The following is a 17236-nucleotide window of genomic DNA, read 5'->3' on the forward strand; positions in this document are numbered from 1 at the left end:
TCAATAATTCCAAACTTCGGATACGATATAAAACTTCAAATATTAATACATATTTATATCACCTCTTGTCGAGCCGATATTTGTTATAAATTTCAATTCCATTTGATTCCAAGAATATGAAATTTGTAATACCAATATGAAAAGACACACACATATGAATTCATATATCGAATTGTATAATATTTTCTTGAGTCAATATCCGTTGTAAATTTTAATTCGAATGAATTTCATAATTATATATTTCGTATACATTATTAAGTTATGAGTATTAATATTGACTTTTATGGAGTTTCTTAGGCCGGTACCAATTTTTAATTTCAATCCGATTAAACTTCATGTATCCAAAATATCTATGAATATGAAATTTACTATATTAATATCGATTGGATCACGTTTTCTTGGATTGTTACCCATTAGAAATTTAATTTATGATTCCAGGAATATGAAATTTCGGATTCCAATCCGATTAAAAATAATAAAATTAAGTATCCCAAATTTTGTTGCCAATGGATAGGACGCATGTTATGTTAATTGAATAAGAATAATTATTTGTAAAACTTTAGCACCACTAAATATTTATATATTGAGACGATTCATGAAAAATTGAAAAAGGTGATTATACAACACAATAATGGTTTTAATAAAGAAGATTTAAGTTAGTTGAGAAAAAGATAAAATTTGTTTAAATAAGTTCTAAATTAGATTGATTTCTAAATAGTTATTATCTTCGCTATTAACCGAATAAACAAATTCTAAATATGATTGACTTTTAAATATTTATTATCTTCCCTTTAATTCGAATAAATAAATTCTAAATAGGATTGACTTCCAAATATTTATTACATTCCCTGTTAATTCGAATGCATATAAGAAAATTTAATTTTATTGAATTAAAATAGTGGAGCTCTAGAAAAATAGATAAATAATTTTTAGACGATTCTCGAGTTCGGGGGGTGTTTTATATGTATAAAGATATATATTAATATAATGATATGATAGTTTTAAAAAATATTGAAAAAAATATATTTATAAATACTTATCTTTGTAATATCTCATTGACTAAAAATTAAAAGAATGATTTTAGGAAAATATAATATAATAAGTTATATTAGGAGAAAGAGGTGAAATGGTAATAGATAAAGAAATTTACGAGAATATCAAGATATTAAGTTGATTTAAAGAGAAAGAAAAAAAATACGAAAATATTTTGTTGATAAACTAGTTTCAAAAATCCTAATGAAAGATGTTATAGAATCTTCTGAGAATATTACGAGATAAATATTTATAGATACTTATCTTTGTAATATTTCATAAACTATAAATTAAAAGATTTTTTTTAGGAAAATATAATATATAAACTTGATTTTAGGAGAGGAAGAATAAATGATATTAAAAAAGAAATTTAGTAGAATATCACAGTGATTAGTTAATTTACAAATAAAAGTAGAAATTTTAGGAGAATATCATGATGGTAAGTAAGTTGATTTCAAAAACTTTAATGGAAGATGTTGTAGAAATTTTAGAAGAATATTACGAATGATAATAATATATTTAGCAGAATATAGGGTAATTGTAACTTTTAATATTTATTAACTTTAAAAAAATGAGAAAATTAGAAAAATAAAATAATATATTTTGAGATTATAACTAAAAGTCTCCATTTTCTCCTATATACAAGTATATTGATTTTTTTGAAAGAAATAAATTTTATTCAAATAAAAACATCATATAAAATAGTCCCCAACAACACATCTACATCTAGAGGAGACGTAAAAGAATTGTAGCAATTCACTAAATAAGGTAATTTTGCAATCTCATGTGCAACCTTGTTTGATTGCCTTCGAACAAACACAACTCTGCCTTCGAACAAACACAATTGAGAAACCCAGATGCTCTTCCAACAACTTAGAACCTCTGTAGCACATCACCAACTTCCAAGACATTTGAGGAATTCTTATGCATAGCTTGGGATGTTAACAGTGAATCAGTTTTGATAGTAACCTCTTGCATATGTTTATCAATAGCCCACTCAATGGCTTCACATACACCTCTGGCCTTTGCTGCAAAAACTGAGTCCGGGTAAAGAAATCTGCCTACTCTCCTTTCTCTAAACTGACCCTTGCAGTCACGCAACACCAATCCTAGAGAAAAAGTCCCAGCTTCCTGAAAAAATGCAGTATCCACATTAATTCTAAATTGATTGGTAGTCAACAATTTGACCGTAAAAAGTCAAACAAATGGTTAATTATAGGATGAAGGGAGTAATAAAATATAGTATTCGGGTTTTCTAATGTGTGCCCAAGAGCACACAATAAGCACTAACTTTTATGAGTTTGGTGTATTTTGATTGGTCCTCATAAATATTGATGGACTACCTTGCATTTACAACAACTCCGCTAATAAAAATGCACCAAACTCATAAAATTTAGTGCTTATTTTGTGTCCTTGGGCACACATTAGAAAGACCGTATAGTAATATATATTTGATCGTAATTTTAATTAAATATGTTTGATGGTTTCTAAATAATATATATTTGATGGTTTCTAAATCTACCTATAATGAACACAAATGGTTTAGGTTTTATTCTCCGTCGTTCCAGATCTTAGATTCGATTCTGACTCACCCCAAGAATTTCTTTAAACAAATCTATCTATATTATAGAATTATAATCACAACACACTCTATTTGGTAGTTGTTGGTCGATTGTTCGATACAATTGTTTGGTACGGCAAATAACAATTGTCAGATCTAAAGCCTGATAGATGGGAATCGTTGGATGCAATAATAAAATAATATTATATTAATATTTAAACTGCTCTCATAGGTTTAGGGTTCGAATCCCGTCAACAGTATATTATATTTAAACTTTATATAGTATATATACTATTATAAAACGCTCTTTATTTGATAGTTGTTGATCGATTGTTCGGTACAGTTATTTGGTACGACAAATAACAACCATTAGATCTAAAGACAGATAGATGGGATCCGTTGGATGCAATAACAAAATAATATTATATTAGTATTTAAAATGCTCTCATAGGTTCATGGTTCGAATCCCGTCAACATCGTATTTTATTTAAACTTTATATACAATACTATTATTATAAACAGAACACCCTCTATTTGGTAGTTGTTGGTCAATTGTTCGGTATAGTTGTTTGGTACGACAAATAACAACCATCAGATCTAGAGCCAAATAGATGGGAACCGTTGGATGTAATAATAAAATAATATTATATTAATATTTATACCATACTATTGTAAGTATAACACCCTCTATTTGGTAGTTGTTGGTCGGTTATTCAGTACAGTTGTTTGGTACGACAAATAATAATCATCAGATCTATAGACAGATAGATGGAAATCGTTGGATGCAATAATAAAATAATATTATATTAATATTTAAACTGCTCTCATAGGTCCAGGGTTCAAATCTCGTCAACATCGTATTATATTTAAACTTTATATACAGTACTATTATTATAAGTATAACATCCTCTATTTGGTAGTCGTTGGTCGATTGTTCGGTACAGTTGTTTGGTACGGCAAATAACAACATCAGATTTAAAGCTAGATAGATGGGAACCTTTGGATGTAATAATAAAATAATATTATATTAATATTTAAACTGCTTTCATAGGTTTAGGGTTCGAATCCCGTCAACAGCGTAAAATATTTAAACTTTTATATTCTTTATTTTAACAATTTTTACAGGTCCAGGCAGAAAAACCAAGTCAAAAGAACAGAAAAAGGTATATATCCGGAAATAATAAGCGGGAACAAAAAGGCAGAAGCCGGAAAAGAGGTCTTATACTTACAACCAAGTTCATGCATCTTCTTATGGTTCATAAAGGTGTCCCAGGTTAGCTGAAACCCGAGACACTCACAAAAATTGAAAATAATTGAAGGGCTTCACCCTCCAAAGCCGTCCGCTTAAATCTTGTCTGAATACATTCCATCATGATATAAGGCATCTAAAAAAGATCTAACCCTTTCAACAATATCATTTCTCCATTCCAATGCTTAAAAGAAGCTTGCTGAATAACAGACCTAAAGCCCGAACCATTCCCGCACTCGGCAGCCCGGAAACGTATCTCACAAAGTGTTTTTTGGCTAGATTTGACTAAACAGAAGAGTTGATGCCATAGTTTAAAAGTGGGCCGAACTCCGAATCGGTTGCAGCAAGTCAGGAACCAATATATCCAATTAATCCCATTAGGTGTTATTTGCATGGCCGTCAATTTATAAATATATTTACACAAATGCTTTATGAACAGGTGGCAACGAGGATTCCACCCAGACCTCAGATGTTCAAGCCAGAAAAGAACAAAACATTTGTCGGCCTATTATAATTCTCTCCCCAGGAAGGGGCCACATCCACTCTCTCCAAGAATCTAACCGGAAAGCTGCCCGACCGTCTTGTCCGAAGCAGCATGATCCAAAGTCACATATTCATCCTTTAAGGCATATGGCTCCCTAGCAACGATCATCCCGACAAACTTTCGGTCAAGCTCCGCCTCATCATACCGCCCATGATGATTATCCAGTTGTTTGGTGTAACCTGAACTAGAACTCCTATAATACCAGTCATTATCAACTTCTTCACTTTTCGTTACGAAGTAATCCGGGACGTCTATCCAGTATACCTCCGACGTGCAAGGGATTTTTCTAGGAGATAGCTGTTTAATCTGGAGCTAACTTATAACATTGGACTTCGAAGTCGAGGCCTTCTTCCCCGTCTCAACCCGTGTTGTGTTAAAGGCCAACGCAGCCGGACCACTTTCAAAATCAGAAGACTCGGGGATAACAAGAGAAATAAACCTTGGCGCGAGCCTTAATCCGGACCATAAACCTAAAAATAGAAATCCTGGTTAGTCTATATCCCTACCAATTTTTTTATTTTAAGCTAGAATGGTCCGGACTATCCTATGTTCAATTTTAACAATTACTTAGCACTAGTCTGGGTCAACAAAATACCAAACCAAATATAAACCATTAAACTTGAACACGGAATAAAACCCTAAGCAGACAATCAACGAGACCATATACCCAAAACAGATTAACCCGGACTCGGCCTATGCCCTATGCACAAGTCCAGCTCAAACACTCAAACACTCAAACCCAAACTCAACTTAAAGACACACAACAAGTGTTAGAATAAAATGTCATTCAGAGAGTCCGGACCAAGAGATCCGGTTCCTAGCAAATGCCCCAAACACAAAAACATGCTACAATACAAATCGAACACCAAAACATACAAATACAACCCATATATACATATATTTCTAAGAACGCCAAGAACCCAGAAACACAAATACCAAAATAAACATCAAATCGCTAATTTGAAGCCCCAAAACAATACAAGCTTACACCTCACAATTCTACGAAATAAAAGCTTATACATGCAAAAATATATCAAAAGCAATGAAGGGATATGGAAGAACAACAGCAAGGAAATAATTGAATAAAGTCACAAACTCTACTTCAATTAAAATAAAAAGAGGGAAATGCTTACAAGTATGGCGAAAATGGAAGAGACAAGAAAGAAGCAACGACACCGGAAGAGCAACGGACGCCGATACTCAATCTACAAACTCATTCGCTTTGGAAATCGGAAAATGAAAGAAAGAGATACAATCGTGCTAGAATGAAAAGAAAGTATAGGTTAAAACCCTTTTTATATCAAGGGTGAAATACGAATATCCCCAGCCACGTGGCCAGATTCGGGTCATTAATTTTTAATATATATATAATTATATATATAAACAGTAATTAATAATTGTCATTATTATGGCACATTTTTCGGAAAGATTCAACTGTAAAGTTCAAATGGAGGAGGGAAAAACGGCCACAAACTGTAATCTGGCTCTTCTGAAATTAACAAGACCCGAACTGGGGGGCAAGAAAGCTCAATATTTTTTTCAACGCCAATTCCTTTAGTCCGGCTCTCCTGAAATCAACAAGACCCGGACCGAGGGGTAAGAAAGCTCAATATTTTCTTCAACACCAACTCTTTTAGCCCAGCTCTCCTGAAATCAACAAGATCCAGACCCTGGGAACAAGAAACCTCAGTTTTTTTTCTAAGCCAACTAATTTGGTCCGACTCTCCTGAAATCAACAAGACCCGAACCGAGGGGCAAGAAAGTTCAAAATTTTCCTCTTAAAGATTTCTTAATCTACTCCCTCATCCAGAAAATTTGTATATGGGGGTTGGGCCAAATAATAGGATATAAAGCCCTTGTCGAACCCGGGTCTAGACCACTCAGGTTCTAGGCCACGTGGCTCAGGACCGGTTATGTCTAGCTCACTGAAATACTGGTCCAGGCCTGGTTAGGTCCAGCCCCAGCACAGTCCAGGACCCAAGGGGCCCGACCCATGCATTCCCTGGGACCAAACATCCTCTTGTCCTAGAAGGCCCAGCTAAAGCACAACACATGAGGCACGATCCCAGAAACGTGATATTGACAACTATCAATGATCAATCATGGGAATAATCAAGGCATGTGTCAAAGGATCCTTGGAATATTCCTCAGCAATCCCCAGCTAGACACGTGTAAGACATCCATTCTAGCCAGATGTCCTCCGCACCCAGGAACGGACGACTATAATTGAAATGTACCAACCCCCAAACCCTACCCATGGGCTATAAATAGTCCAAGGAGGAGATGTTTGGGGGTTAATCTCTCTTTTCTATACATATCCATACACACACAACCACCTTATATTTCGACCTTCATCATCTAAAAATGAGTTCTTACTCTCACACTGGAAGCGCCGTGGGACTCAAACCTCCATCCGGTGTTGTTTTGCAGAAATCCAATCATTGATAAAGTATAGAGGAAAGAGAGAAGTGGGAAGTTAGAGTTTTATTATAATATGACTTGTTCTCAATTACTATATAAGAGGGGCTTATATAGCCAACAATCAAATATAATAAAGGAAAATATCCAATACATAAACTTTATAATTATAAAAATATCCAATAATATAATATCATTATATATGTTAATATCCATGTTGTACAAGACATGCCTGTACATAACAAGACCAAGTCATATTGACAACCCTAAAGATAAGTTGTATGATAATCTATATTTGTATTTTGTAATTCTATTGCTTGAGTCTGTAAAAATGTTAAGTAGATTATACCGGAGGATTTTTCTATGAACAACTTTCAAGCTAAAGAATAAACTTTGGAAGAATATCAAATCATGATTATGCCCCGGAGAGAAGTGTAGCAGCTTGGATTTGAATAATATTGTTCTAAGAAAAATGTTCTAATTCAGATAATGACAAGTCACAGATCATGGAATATCGAGAAGTCTGAAATGACTTGTAGAGAAGTCCCAAGAGATACCGATAAGTCAACCTGCATGTAGAGATCTCAGATATCGACAAGTCAAAATGTATATGTAGAGAACTAGAGATATCGGTAAGTAATTTTTTCATGTAGATATCTAGAGATATCGACAAGTCAAAATCTTCATGTAGAGAACTCAAGATGTCGACAAGTCAAAAACTTATGTAGAGAACTGGAGATGTCGATAAGTCATTCTACATATAGAGAACTGGAGAACTCGAAAATTCAAAGACACATATAGAGAACTCAAGATATCGATAAGTCATTATACTTATCGATATGTGACATCTCTACAGAACAAAAGAGATCTCGATAAGCCATCTCATAATTCTGAATACAGAAAATTTCAAGATTCAATATTATCAGTCAACAAACAATTCATTCACTGAATTGGAAAGACTGCAAAAGCAGCTTGAAGAATACAAGTTCAAAGGACAAGATTCATTGGACAAAGGATGGTCACATACCTACAAGATTCTGCACAGATTTGCTAACACCATAATAGGAAATAAACAAGATAGCTTTGGAAACTGTGTTAGTACATTTTAGTGCAGGTTTTATAAATCCGTGCTACTGGTCTATAAAGCATGCACGGGTCCCTAGTTTAGATGCAACAAAAATAGATCTAGAAAAATCTTGTATTCTCTCTCAATATTTGTAGGTGAGTTCTTATTTTCAAGAACACATATTTGTAGCAAAACAAACGTGATTAATACAATCAAGCGAGTTTTTGATATTTTATTTTATGTGTTTACTGTCAAATAATTTATCTCTACAAGTTCATATTTGCTTTGTCAATTTAAACCACAGACTTTTAAAAAAGAATTAAAATCCAAAGAAACACATTCACCCACCCCTCTGTGTTATATTTCATTGCACTCAATATCTAACAAGTGGTGTCAGAGCAAAATCTGAAAGTAAACGGATAAAGATCTTAGAAGAATGAGTGCTCAGAAAATAAGCAGTATCAAGATACATGTCTTTGAAAAGATCAACTACACATTATGAAAGAAGAAAATAATGTTGTTCATAAGGATGCCAACCCTATGTACATTCAGATTCTCAAAAATGGACCCTTCATTCCTATGGAAAGGGTTCCGGAATCTACAGATGGAGACATAGTCATACCTGTAAATTTTTCACCTAAAGATCCCTCAACCTACACAGAGCCTAAAAAAAAGGTTTCACTGGATAGCAGCTTAAAGCTCATACTGATTAAGTCTCTTGATAATGTAATACACAATAACATTATTAATTGTTAGTCATCTAAATAGATCTGAGAGAAAATAAAAATACTATATGAGGGAACAGAAGAGGTTAGATCTAATCAAAGAAGGATCGTGGTTTCACAATATGAGAGTTATATGGATAAACCAAAGGAAGACATAACTGAAGTTTTTGAAAGGTTCAGTAAGTTGATAAATAATTTGCAGCTTCATGATAATTATTATAAAGCTGAAGAGGTCAACCTTAAATTATTGCTCACCCTTCCTGATCACCTGGAACAAAAGATATCTTCTATTAGAGAAGGAAGAGATTTAATCAGAATAACTTTGGAAGTCTTGTAAGGTATTTTGAAGACCTATGAGCTAGAGATGTTACAGAGGAAGTCATTGAAAGCCATTCAAGGGTATGCTGCTGATGAATTAAGTGCTTTGGTGGCCAATGACAACAAAATATCTGAAGATGAACTAGGAGCTTAGACTCCAGTTGTTCAAGCTGTTGAGCAGAAAAACAAGGAGCCACAAAAGCAAGTGGAAGAGGATGAATTCTACACCCTTGATGAACTGGATGAGATGGACCAGTCATTGGCTTATCTTGCAAGGAAATTCTCTAACATCAGGGTTAAGAATCTAAAGTACTTCAAGAGCAAGAGTCAGACATCCAATAACAACAATTGGAAAGGAAAAACTCAGTTCAATTCAGCTGGTAAAAGTGGCTACAAGTCAGGGTCTATTGACAGATCAACGATAAGGTGTTATAACTGTGATGAACTAGGTCACTTTTCCACTGAGTGAGAAAGCCAAAGAAAGTGAAGAAAGATAAAGCTTATTTGGAATTGGAAGCAAAGTATGAAGCACTCTTGAGAAAGCAACAAGGAAATGCTTATATTGTAGAGGGCAAAAGTTGGGATGATACAGATGATGAAGATGACTGTGAAGAATATGAAAATTATGCCCTCATAGCTCTAGAGTAAGGAGAATCATCTGCATCCAAATCAGATGTACCTATTCTAACCATAATTGAATTAAATGCCACTCAATATAAAGAAACTGTTGAGAAAATGAGTGTTGAGATGTTTCATATCCACACAAGCATGATGGCAGCTACTGAGAAAGTGAGTAGGCTGTCAAAAATTAATGAGAATCTTGAAATTGAGAAACAAGAGCTAGAAATGAAGCTTGTTGGTCTCGAAACATTTAAATAAGAAAATGAGTATCTCAAGAACAAGCTTAAGTGTGCTGGAGAAGTAGAGGCAGTGTTGAGAGAAATAATTGAGAAAAATGATTTGAAACTTAAATTATTCAAGAATGCTTTTCAGTTGGTTGGTTAGTATCATGGGAAAAATAAACCATGTGTTAACATAACTATTGGTTTGGACTATGAGGCCTTGAATTCTCAAGCTGACAAAGGAAATGACACTATGAACCATGATATTCCTGTGATGCTGAAGAATGCAAATGCACCTTTGTTCAAAGCTTGTGAAGTGAATTTCTAGTGAAGCGGAGTTGGTCATCAAGCAGGAAATTGCAGATGAAGACAAAATGAAGAAAAATGCAGAAACCACTCCTATCACCAAATGTGAAAAGAAGCATGTAGTAAGCCAAACTGCAAAGACACCAAAAAAGGAGACCAAAATTGAAAATACTGGAAAAAAGAAAAAGAACAGAAATGAAAAAATAAGTGTAAATAAGAGCAAAAATTATGCCTATGTTGTAGATGCTCCAAGGAAGCAATGTCATAAATGTGGCTCAACAAATCACCTAACTCACCTTTGTAAAAAGGATGTTAGTGAGCCAAAATTTGGAGTATGCAAGTACAATAAGACACTGGCTGAAGATCCCTATTCCTTTTGTGATAAGTTTGATTGCATTCCTTGCAATATGAAGGTTAGGACAAGTTGTCATAAGTTGAGAAAAGATCTTAAAGAAGTCAATCTTGGATATGAGATTAAAAAGGATAATGCTGATCAAACTATGAATGCTGTTCTTTTTGAATGTTCAAATTCTACTTCTGTAACTTCTCTGAAAAAAAAGAAAGTACCCAATACTGTTTGGGTTGCTAAACACACTTAATCCTCATTGTGTGCAGGGCAAGAAGAATAAAGTCATATGGATCATTAACAGTGGATGTTCCAGGCATATGACAGGTGATAGAGCCCTGCTATCACAGTTTGAGGGATGGCTGGCCCATTGGTGAGCTTTGGAGACAACATCAAAGGATTCATAATGGGATGGTGTAGCACTAGTTGATGGTCTTGAACTAAATATTCTCAGTGTCATCCAGTTTATAAATAAAGGTTTCAAAGTAATATTTGACAAAGAAGATTGTTCAATCACTAGCAAGAAAACTGGCGAAGTTGCTCTAAACAGAGCAATGAAAGGTAGCCTGTTTATTGCAGATTTAAACTCAGCAAACAAGGATGGAATATGTTGCTTCTACACCAAGGCATCCAGTGAGCAAAGCAAACTTTGGCACAAGAAACTTTCTCCCCTGAATTACAAAGCAATCAATACCTTGGTAAAAAAAGAATTAGTGAGAGACATGTCAACTCTGGAATTTACTCAATGTGAAGTTTGTAAAGCTTGTCAAAAAGGCAAAATCAAGAGGTCTAGTCACAAGAGCAAGATTGTAAATTAAATAAGTGCTCCATTGCATCTTATTCACATGAACCTGTTTGGACCAGTTAATGTCTTATCTATATCCAGAAAGAAATATGCATTGGTGATGGTGGATGACTACTCAAGATACACTGGTGGATGACTACTCAAGATACACTTGGGTGGAATTTATCCATTCAAAGGATGAAACTCCACACATCATCATTGAACACATAAAGAAAGTTGAGAAGGAGGCTGAGGATCAAAATTGTGTTAAAAGATTGAGAAGTGATAATGGCACAAAATTCAAGAATACAGCTTTAAGTGAATTCTGCAAAGATAAGGGCATTGTTCAAGAGTTCTCAGCTGCAAGAACACCTCAGCATAATGGTGTGGTTGAAAGGAAAAATAGAACTCTAGTTGAGCTGCAAGAAAAATGCTGCAAGATGCCAATTTGCCAACAAGTTTTTTGGGAAGAAGTTGTCAACAACGCATGCTACACTCAAAACATATATCTAATCAGCAAAAACCTTGCGAAGTCACGCTACTCAATTTTGTCAAAAAGAAAGCCTACTGTAAAGCATCTGTATGTGTTTGGAAGAAAATGTTTTGTGCTCAAAGACAACTCTAAATATGTTGGAAAATTTGACTCTAAAGTATTTGAAGCTATTTTTTGGGATTCATTGGAAAGAACTGCCAACAGAGTTTATGTGTTAGAGCAAAAAAAATAATGGAAAGAACAAATGTGACCTTTGATGATTACAAGTGTCCAGCCTTAGAGTGTCTTGATGAAAATAAAGTTAAAGCCCTAAAATTTGAAAATCTAAATATTGACAGTGATTCTAAAGATGAAGCTGAGATCAACACAAATAATAGAATGGATCCAGAATCAAGTGAACCAGTGAACTATGAAAATGAGAACTCATTTTAAAATAGAAACACACCTGAATTTGGTGGCACAAACATAGGGGGGAAAAGATATGATAGTTCTTCAAGTCATGCCAACAATGAAAAAAATACCGAGAACTCTAGTCAACAAGATCACACCAGAAAATCGGATAGGAGTCACACAAGAGATGCTATATTTGGTGATCCAAACGCTGGAGTAAGGACTAGGAGTGCCACTATAAATGAATGCTTGCATGCATGCTTTCTTTCTCAAATTGAGCCTAAAAGAACTGAGGAAGCTCTACTTGATCCTGACTGGATAACTGCTATGAAAGAAGAGCTAAATTAATATGAAAAAAATAAAGTTTGGGAATTGGTTCATGCACCAAAGAACATGAGTATCATTGGAATAGAATGGGTGTATGTTAAGTGGCATTTATGTTCACTTAGAATGCTCTATAAAGGCTTGGATTGGCATTTTGTACTCAAGTTATTTATGTTTTTGATATATTTTGTAGTATTTTTGCATTCCAGGCTTATATCAGGATTCCAGGCCGTGCCAGGTCGGGATGAAAAAATCATGATTCTCTTGTGATTCTGATTGTTAGGCTTCTACTCTGCATGGGTTGCTATATAAACATAACTTATGATCGTTTTTGATAACAAGATGTACCATAGCTTAAGGAGAAGGCGTAAGAAGACCGTATATCATAATTCAACCAAGGCGAAGAGGATCTAGTGTATTCTTGTGATTCTTTATATAAAGTTGTAACTTTGGATGCTAGTTTTCTTGCTTGTGAACCTATACTCTTGTTTCATACTTGGTTTTATTTATTCAGTATAAAGACTACGTTTATTATACCATGCTTTCATCGAAACCCACGTTGACGACGAGTCCGATTATGGATTAATCGTTATCGTGGGGTTCTAGCGGATTTACTTATGGATTTCTTTAGTTAATATGTTTTAATACCTTAGTGTGTGGTGATTGTATAATATCCTAGTATTGGTTGTGCTTATTCGTCTTATGAGCGTCATGAACTTATAAGATAGCGTGTTAATATCTAATGAAGCGAAAGTGAATTTAGGGGTTTAGAACTTTCCATGCTAGCATAGGTTCATGTATTTGATATGCATGATTCGTAGGTAATTTTAACCATCTTACTTGCCCTATGTAATCATGATAGATAACTTGTGCATTAAACCGTTATGTTGTTAAATTCTATAGACATATAGGGTCTCAATATAATTGGTGTCTATTCAGCTTCTATCTCTTTTATGGATGTATGATAGTAGGGTAATCGTACAATGGAAGTTGGTGTTTACTAGTTTCGTGTTATCTGATTACTGTCATCACCATTGAATGCTAAGGTTAAGAACAAAAAGGCTATTGAATGAAGTAGTAATGAAGTTAGAATCCCATGTTTGTGTCATATAGTAAAACAATCCTTCTTAATCTTTTAGTTAATATTCTTTAGTATAATCTCTTAGTTAATCGTAGTTATAAACAATCTCAATTTGTGATCGTCTTAGCATTGAATAATAACCTTACCATTGTTGCATAAGTACATTGATTGAAATTAACCTAAACCAGTCTTTGTGGGAACGAACTAGAAATAATTCTATATTACTTACAAAAGCGTATACTTGCGTGAATATTAACGCGTGTCTTCGTCCTAACAAGTTTTTGGCACCGCTTCCGGGGAGTCGGTGTTAATTTTTAGTTTATATGTTTGTCATCAGTGGTCGTTAAATTTCATTGACTCGGACATTGTTACTTACTTATTTCCTTGTCATATTTCAGGTACTCTAGCGAGCGTGTATGCATACGCGTTCTCGGTCTCGTAAGAGAACCCTGGATCAAGCTGAGGAAGAAGTTGTAGTTGCTAAGGAAGTTTTCGAGGAAGTTCTTGTCGAGAAGAAAGTTGAAGAAGAGGCTCTTATTGCAATGGGAAAACCAGAAGTGAATCTGAAGGCTTTGATGGATTACTCTCAACCGAAGATTAGTAATATTCAGTCTAGCATTGTCCGACCAGCCATCTCGACTAATACTTTTGAGATGAAGTCGAGCACGATTCAGATGATACAGAACTCAGTTCAGTTTGGGGGTTATTCGACAGAAGACCCCAACATGCACATCAGAGATTTCATCGAGATCTGCGACACTTTCATATTCAATGGAGTTTCAGAAGATGTTATTAAGTTGAGGCTTTTGACATTCTCTCTGCGGGATAAAGATAAGTGCTGGTTATATTCTATATTACCAGGGTCCGTTACCAAATAGAAGGATCTTGCTCAAAATTTCCTTACTAAATTCTTTCCTATGGCGAAGACTGCTGTAATCTGAAACACACTTACTCAATTTGCTCAGCAATCTGGAGAATCTTTATGTAAGGCTTTGGATCATTACAAGGAGATGCTTAGAAAGTGTCCTCATCATGGGATGCCTGACTGGATGATCATTAACTGATTTTATAATGGATTGGGTGCTACTTCTAGACCCATGCTTGATGCAGCATCAGGAGGAGCCTTGTGAGCTAAAAGCTACGATGAAGCTTATGAATTGATTGAACTGATGGCTGCTAATGAATACCAGAATCCTACTCAGAGACTACCTCAGGGCAAGGTAGCAGGAATTCTGGAAGTGGATGCAGCTACTGTTATAGCTGCTCAGCTAAAGGCTTTGACGATGAAGGTGGATTCTTTGGCTAATTATGGAGTTAATCAGATCACTAGTGTCTGTGAGCTTTGTGCTGGTGCGTATGCGACTGACCAGTGTGCTATTTCTAGTGAATCAGCCCAGTTCGTGAGCAACTTCCAGAGGTCGCAGCAGCCTTTTCCAGCCACCTATCATTCCAACAACTGCAATCATCCTAACTTCAGCTGGAGTAACACTCAAAATGCGGTTCAGCAGCCTTAACAGCAGTATGCTGCGAAGCAATACAACCCTCCTGGTTTTCAGCAACCGCAATATGCACCAACACAAGAACTCCAGCTGCAATAGTCTAATGAAAAATCTAAATTAGAAGAGTTGAGGCTCATGTGCAAAAGCCAAGAGGTTTTCATCAAGACCTTGGAAAATCAAATTGGGCAAATTATCAATGCCTTGCTGAATCGTCAACCTGGTACACTCCCTAGTGACAGTGAAGTGCCAGGAAAGAGGGAATCAAATAAGCAGGTGAAGGCAATTACATCGAGGTCTGGGAAAGTTGCAAATCCTGAAATTTCTAAAGTTTTGGAAGAAGAAGCTGTGGCTGAGGAAGGAGTGCAAAAGGAAGCAGAAGTGGAACCAAGTCTACTGTGGAACACACGTCTCCTGAGGGTAATACAGGGGAGAAATAGATCTATCCTCCACCTCCTTTTCCTAAGAGGCTGCAGAAGAAAAAGCTGGATAAGCAATTTGAGAAGTTTCTGGAGGTGTTCAAGAAACTTCATATCAATATACCTTTTGCTGAAGCTCTTGAATAGATGCCTAAAAGGTATTCTCTCCAGGAAGGTGAAACTTGATGACTTAGAGACCGTTTCTCTTACGGAGGAATGCAGCGCTATGCTGCAACATAAGTTGCCTCCGAAGCTTAAAAATCCTGGAAGCTTCACTATTCCTTGTACCATTAGAAAAGTGTCATTTGACAAATGCTTATGTGACTTGGGAGCAAGCATCAATATGATGCCCTTGTCAATCTTCAAGAAGTTGGACTTACCTGATCCAAAGCCTACTTATATGACCTTGCAGTTGGCCGATCGTTCTATTACATATCCACGAGGCATTATGGAGGATGTCCTGGTCAAGGTTGATAAAATCATCTTTCCTGCGGATTTTGTAATTCTTGATTTCGAGGAGAATAAAAAGATTCTCATAATCTTGGGAAGACCATTCTTGGCTACGGGCCGAACCTTGATTGATGTACAGAAGGGTGAGCTTACTATGCGAGTGCTGGATCAGGATGTCACGTTCAATGTTATTAATGCCATGAAATTCACGTCTGAAAACGAGGAGTGCTTAAAAGTGGAGTTGGTCGATTCTGTGGTTACTGCAGAACTAGATCAATTGATAAGGTCTAATGCCTTATAAAATGCCTTGTTGGGAAATCCAGATAGTGAAGATGATGAAGGTGATGAGCAGTTGCTATATCTGAATGCTTCTCCTTGGAAGCGAAGGCTAGATATGCCATTTGAATCTCTTGAAATGGAAGAGTTGAATAAATCTCCAAAGCGCCTCAAGCCATCTATTGAGGAAGTTCCTACTCTTGAGCTCAAACTATTGCCTGAACACTTAAGGTATGCTTTTTTAGGTGATGCATCTACTTTTCCTATTATTATTGCATCTGACCTTTCAGGTAGTGATGAGGAAAAGTCTTAAGAATTCTGAGAGAGTTCAAGTCGACAATTGGATGGACTATAGCAGATATCAAGGGAACCAACCCTTCTTATTGTATGCATAAAATTCTGCTAGAGGAAGGTAGCAAGCCTACTGTTGAGCAATAAAGAAGGCTTAATCCGATCATAAAAGAAGTTGTGAAGAAGGAAATTCTCAAATGGCTTGATACAGAAATCATCTATCCCATTTATGACAGTTCTTGGGTGAGTCCAGTTCAGTGTGTGTCAAAGAAAGGAGGCATGACCGTTGTTTCTAATGAGAAGAATGAGCTTATCCTACTCGAACAGTCACGGGGTGGAGAGTTTATATGGACTACAGAAATCTAAACAAAGCCACGAGAAAAAATCACTTCCTTATTCCTTTTATTGATAAGATATTTGACAGGTTGGCTGAGCATGAGTACTATTGTCTTCTGGATGGCAATTCGGGTTATAATCAAATTTGCATTGCTCCGGAAGATCAGGAAAAAACTACTTTCACTTTCCCATTTGGTACTTTTGCCCTCAGAAGAGTTTTTTTTGGGTTGTGTAGTGCACCTGCCACATTTCAGAGATGCATGATGGCTATCTTCTCTGGCATGATTGGTCAAAATGTGGAGGTGTTCATGGATGATTTCTCTGTGTTTGGTGATTCTTTTGATGAATGCTTGAAGAATCTTGGCAACGTTCTTAAAAGGTGTGTTAAGACCAATTTGGTTCTCAACTGGGAGAAATGTCATTTTATGGTGCGACATGGCATTATTCTTGGGCACAAGGTCTCTAGTAAAGGTCTTGAGGTGGATAAAG

General features: G+C 35.6%; 1 non-coding gene across 1 annotated transcript; it reads right to left on the bottom strand.

Moving 5' to 3' along the window:
* Positions 1-14413: 14413 nt before the first annotated feature.
* On the bottom strand, positions 14414-14518 carry LOC141687966 (small nucleolar RNA R71). Its single transcript, XR_012561440.1, has one exon. It is a non-coding gene; the product is annotated as a small nucleolar RNA R71 (small nucleolar RNA).
* Between the last annotated feature and the right edge of the window lie 2718 nt (positions 14519-17236).

This window comes from Apium graveolens, chromosome 9 (genome assembly GCF_009905375.1).
Source record: "Apium graveolens cultivar Ventura chromosome 9, ASM990537v1, whole genome shotgun sequence".
Lineage (NCBI taxonomy): Eukaryota > Viridiplantae > Streptophyta > Magnoliopsida > Apiales > Apiaceae > Apium > Apium graveolens.